General features: G+C 34.3%; 1 non-coding gene across 1 annotated transcript; it reads right to left on the bottom strand.

The window, feature by feature from the left end:
- Window positions 1-2,691: 2,691 nt before the first annotated feature.
- On the bottom strand, window positions 2,692-2,798 carry LOC112915642 (U6 spliceosomal RNA). Its single transcript, XR_003234126.1, has one exon. It is a non-coding gene; the product is annotated as a U6 spliceosomal RNA (small nuclear RNA).
- Window positions 2,799-6,177: the final 3,379 nt, after the last annotated feature.

Raw genomic sequence — 6,177 nt, 5'->3', positions numbered from 1 at the left:
TTTTTACCATTCTTGTCGATTTTAGTTAGGCACTTTATGGGGACATGAAATAGTAACAAAATTCCAAATGGCCAAACTGCAAAAAGCATCATTCCAATACATCTCATTGTTCATCCCATGGAGAGAAAAAAGATCTCCTTAGTTTCTGGTTTATCCTTCCAGTGTTTCTTCTTACAGAAATAAATTATATATATATCTTTAAATATATATGTATATTTAATTCTCTTTTTCTATAAAGGGTGCTGTATTGAAGATATTCTTTTACACTTTGCTTTTTTCACTGAACAATATATCCCTCAGAATTCATTTTATAAAGATCTCATTTTTTTCAAGTTTTTAAAATATTTTTTTACTTTTTTATATTAACACACTGTAAAATTAATATTTTTCATGTACAATATTTTATTTTAATACATATATATATTTGTGTAACTAGCATTGTAATACAAATTAGCCCCAAATTTCCCTTGTGCTACCCTTTTAGTCACAGCCTCTTCCCTCTCTAAACCTGACAACCACTGATCGCTTCTCCCTAAGTATACTTTTGTCTTTGTGATGATGTCATATCAATGCAAATATAGTTTTTAACAATTTGAAACTAGCTTCTATCGCCCTGTGTAATATCTTGAAAATTTATCAAAATTATTTACATATATCACCTTTATTCATTTTTATTTCTGACATTCTGTTATACGGATGTGCCAAGCTTTATGATACATTCACCCCCTGAAGAACATCTGCGTTATTTGCAGGTTTTGGTGATTATGAAAAGAACAGCTATGAACATTTGTGCATAGGTGTTTGTGTAAACACAGGTTTTCATTTTTCTACAGCAGATATATGGGAGTACAGTTTCTGAGAAATATGATTTGTGTAAGTTTAGCTATATAAAATATTGCACAACCCTGTCCAATGTAGCTGTAGCATTTTGAATACCCACCAATAATTGATGCTAGTCCCGTTTGTTCTGCATCCTCACCCACACTTGGTATTATTAGCATTTTTCATTATAACCATTCTAATAAATGTGGAATAGTATCTCATTATGGTTTTAATTTTTGTTTCCCTAATAGCTCAGAATATTATTGAACTTGTTTCATAAGCCTAATTGCTTTCTGTATATCTTATTTGTTGAAATATCTCAAGTCTTTGACTCTTTTTAATTGGGTCATTTGTTTTCTTACTATTGATTTTTGAGAGTTCTTTATCTATTCTGGATAAAAAACTTTTTCAGATATGTTATCTGCAAATATTTCCTTCTAATTTGCAGCTTGTTTTTCTTTTTTTCATTTTCTTAATATCTATTTTCTTTTACTTTTTTAAAGCATTTTTGGTATGGGTTTTATTTCTATTAAGTAAAATTTGTCAATCTTTTCTTTTATGCATCTACATTTTTACTCATAGTTAGAAAGTGTTTCTACACAGCTAGACTAAGAAGGACTTGACCTTTGTTTTCTTCTAAAGTATATATGGTTTTATGTTTAGAGCCTTGAACTCTTTGATGTTTATTCTTGTGTAATAATGGTATGAGATTTGGATCTAATTTTATACTTTATCAATGGTTAGCCAATTATTCCAATAATGTTACTTAAAAAGTCTTTTGCTTCCCAAAAGATATGAGATGCTATTTTCATCTCAAACCAAACTCATATTTTTTTTAAATGTAACTCTGGACATGTTTCCCTGATTAGTTTGTCTACTTCTGCAACAAAACCATGCTGTGTTGATTATGAAGGGTCTATATTTTAATATAATTTAGGTTTATTCTTTTCCAAAGATTTCCTTATTTAAAATTGATTTTATGTCCATCTTTGTATGTTTATTTTTGCATATGTATTTTAGCGTCAATTTGTTTATTCTACTAAAAGTGCTTTGGTTCTCCAGTTATTAGTGAGTTTCTGTCTATGTTTTCCTGCATTGTTTCTTTTTTTTTTTTTTAAAGATTTTATTTATTTATTCATGAGAGACACAGAAAGAGAGGCAGAGACACAGGCAGATGGAGAAGCAGGCTCCCTGCAGGGAGCCCGATGTGGGACTGGATTCCAGGAACCCAGGGTCATGCCCTGAGCCAAAGACAGATGCTCAACCGCTGAGCCACCCAGGCGTCCCTCCAACATTGTTTCTAAGTTTATAAAGATTGCTATTGCATTATTTGATTCACTACTATTTATAATTTTTATATTTCATTATAAATTTAGGCTTGTACCTGGAAATCATGTCCTTATTTTCATGTTTAATGGTCTTAGCATTGTATTCACTTTGATATCAATATAACTACACTTGATTTATTTTGGTTACCACTTACCTGATATATATGTGTGCATTTTTTTTTTATTTTTAGCTTCTTGGGAAAAAAATTTAAGTGTAGATCTTATAAGATATGTAGTCATTACTTGTTTTGTGAATCAAATTTAAAAAAATGTTTAAAAGATGAATTAGACCTATTCACATTTATTGGTGTTATATATTTGTCTCAATTATTACATTAGTTTGATAACAGCTATTATATGCATTTCATTTTATTTGATACTTATATATATAATGTATTTCTTTTCTTTTTTCTTCACTAAATATGTCTCCATGCTGAGGCAAGTTTACACTTTTATTCTATTGCTTACCTTTGCATGAAAACGTTATGTCTCTATTTTCTTAATCTTTTACTAACGTGTTGATTTTTAATGGTATACATTTTTTAATATGGAACATTTCATGAATTTGCATGTCATCTTTGCACAGAGGACATGCTAATCTTCTCTGTATCATTTCAATTTTAGTATATGTGCTGCTGAAGTGAGCTCTATAATGCTATGCCTAAGTGATATATCTAATGCTAGTACCAACATCAATAAAGATATGCTAATTTTTTTCTCCCCCTATTTCCTTTTATTTTTTTTTTGTTGTGTATCATCAGAAACATATGACATATGTTATATAACGCTTTTTATTCCACCCTCATCCATACATTCCTTTTCGTCCTCAATCTAGAACTAAGTATATAAAATGTCTATTGTCACTCCTTTTATTGTTATAGCCCCTACTGTCTCTTGGTTGGGTGAAGTTCATCTTCTAATAGATTCCTCAGGAAGGGCTCTTGGGCACACAGTTCCTTGAGCTCTTGCATATTTTGGGGGGGCTCTTATATATTTAATTCTTTCACTTAATCTGGATAGAAACAGGTTTGCTGTTTATGAAATTCTTTGTTCACACTTACATTTGAGTATTCTGAAACTGCTGATCTCTTTCTCAAATTTTCTGGCTCTCCATACATACATGTGATGGAGCCTCAGCCAATAGCTTGGTGGAATGTGTTATGTATTTTTTCACTTACAGGAAAATTGAAGATGTCCTCATATTTATCCTAAGAGCATGGATATTTACAGTTTTATTCTTATTATTTTTCTTCCCTTTTATTTGATGGGTGGGAAGGACATGTTGCAAGATATATACACACCACTACCATTTCTTTAGTCATATATTACCATTATAATAATTCAGAGAATATGTAAATAACATTATCTTGCTACCAAATATGGAGATAAGCACAATATTCCTAGGTCACTGTCAAATCAACTGAGTATTTTGCATTGTGGCTTATTGGAGATAGTAATACCACTGTTTGTTTCTTTGGGCTTATGCAGCAATAAGGGCAATGTATCTGATGTAGTTGAGCTTAATGAATGCTTATTGACTGAATAAATCCTAGCTTTTGCTGCATAACTAGTCAAAGGCATAATCCTAGGGTTTATTCATGTAAAATCAATCCAGAACACCAGAAATGATGCTTGGAAAAAAAAATATATATATATATTTTAAAGATTTTATTAATTCATGAGAGAAAGGCAAAGACATAGGTAGAGGGAGAAGCAGGCTCCTTGTGGGGAGCCTGATGTGGGACTTGACTCCAGGATCACACCCTGGGCGGAAGGCAGATGCTCAACCACTGAGCCACCCAGGTGCCCTAGAGTTCTTCACTCTGACCAAGAAAGAATTAGTTTATAACCTGTGGTTCTGTATGGATCCAACTCTCCATCAGCTGTCATTTTATTTTTGATGATTGCTGAGGTCCCCCAAGCAGAAGTAACTCTTTGCTGATGGTAGGAGGAGTAGCAGAATTAGGCAATAACACCCTAATTACCTAATTAATTAGGGGCACCCTATGTGATTGGCTGTGGGGACACATTTGGCTTTTTCTGGTTCATCCTAGGTGAAAGTGAGGATAGGGGCAAACATTAGGGAAGTTCTCCATCGTTGACGTGGTCCTGGAGAGTTGGGGCTGTTTTGAACTGACTGCTACAGAGGTTATGGGTCAGAGTTCTCACCTATGTTCTGGCTCCTGTCCATTTGCATGTCCAGTCTGTCAGGCTATACTAGAGTTTCTCAACTTGGCATCATTAACGCTTTGGGCTGGATAACTCTTTGTAGTGGGGGACTGACCTGAGAATTATGAGATGCTCAGCATCCATTTGGATACGTGCCAGCAGCACCCTCCTCTCCCCAGTGCCACAACCAAAAATGCCTCCTGGTGCTGCCAGATGTCACCAGATATGCTATATGTAATCTTAGATGCCAAAAACCTAACTGTCACTGAGCAGAGAATCATAGAAGTCCAACGGCTGATTTTGTTCTCAGTTTGTGCTATATACGCATAAGGCTCTTTATTGAAGTATGCATAAACCTTTATTATCTAAGGAGGCAGCCTCCCTCCAGGTGGATTATTCAAAATCTAAAATGTCTGCAAGGAGTGGAAAGACCAGCCAGCCTTTAAAGTAGAGCAATAACTATCATTCTGCTCTTTCAAAGCCTTGTTACTCAGTAAACAATAATGTTCAGATGAGCAGCATCAACATAATTTAAGAATTTATCAAAATCAGGGATCCCTGGGTGGCGCAGCGGTTTGGCGCCTGCCTTTGGTTCAGGGCGCGATCCTGGAGACCCGGGATCGAATCCCACATCAGGCTCCCGGTGCATGGAGCCTGCTTCTCCCTCTGCCTGTGTCTCTGCCTCTCTCTCTCTCTCTCACTCTGTGACTATCATAAATAAATAAAAATTAAAAAAAAAAAAGAATTTATCAAAATCAAAAAAGAAATTCAGCTCACTTTCTGAACCTACTAAATTTGAATCCTAATTTTACTAATACCCCAGGTAATTTATATGCTCATTAAAGTTTGAGAAGCACTGCTTTAAAAAAATCCATTCCAATAAAAGATAAAGGAAGGCGTGCTTGGGTGGCTCAGTCCAACCCTTGGATTCAGCTCAGGTGGTGATCTCAGGGTCCTGAGATAGACTCCTATGTCAGGCTCCAAGCTCTGTGAGGAGGGATTTTTCTCCTTCTGCCCCTACCCCTGCTCACACACTCCAAAAATAAACAACAAATAAATAAATAAATAAATAAATAAATAAATAAATCTTTTTTAAAGAGAGAAGGAAGAAATTATGGTTGTTTACAACAGAGTTGAATCTAGTCATAGTATATTTAACTAACAAAAGATGAAAGAGCTGAAGTAGAGCACATTAGGACACTAATGGCAGACTCAAAAGTCAAAGCAGCTGAGAAAGGGAGAAGGTATCTTTCCATATCTAGGTATCTTTTCCTAGCATCTATAACTATACGTTTGCTTCAGATTCTTAGGAATCTATAGAAAACACAAGCTTTTCATTCTGGACCTACAAATAGCAAGCTGTATGAACTTGAAAAAAAATATTTTGCTTCTGAGCATCAATTTTCTCATGTGTGAAATAAAATGGTTGGCTAACTATTATGAGCTTGACAATAATGTGAATTTTGTCTTTACAAAAAAGAAAAATCTAGCAATTCACACCATATTAGAAATGATGAAGCTCTTCCTATCTTCCCTCATTCCTTCTTTCTGTGGCTAGGAAAGATGTCTCAAGGGCAGTGAACATTTCATTTATTTTTAAATCTTCAGAATTAAGCATAATAATGGCTCATGGGGAGTTCTTAAATGATGTTGGTTGATCAAACTGACACCAGACAGTCACTAATGTTGGAGAATTCAGGCATTTCTTACTCAGTGATATCTTCTGGCCTCTTTTAGTGATAACTTTTGTTCCCAAGTGTTAATTCAATTCTGGATGTTTACTAAAAGTTTACAACAAGCTAAGCGGTAAAAGATATTGTTCTAGCTTAAGACTACTAACATATAACCCATTCCATTA

Source organism: Vulpes vulpes, chromosome 14, assembly GCF_048418805.1.
Source record: "Vulpes vulpes isolate BD-2025 chromosome 14, VulVul3, whole genome shotgun sequence".
Lineage (NCBI taxonomy): Eukaryota > Metazoa > Chordata > Mammalia > Carnivora > Canidae > Vulpes > Vulpes vulpes.
Note: the sequence above shows the minus strand (reverse complement) of the source record. Positions and strands in the feature narration are given on the sequence as shown.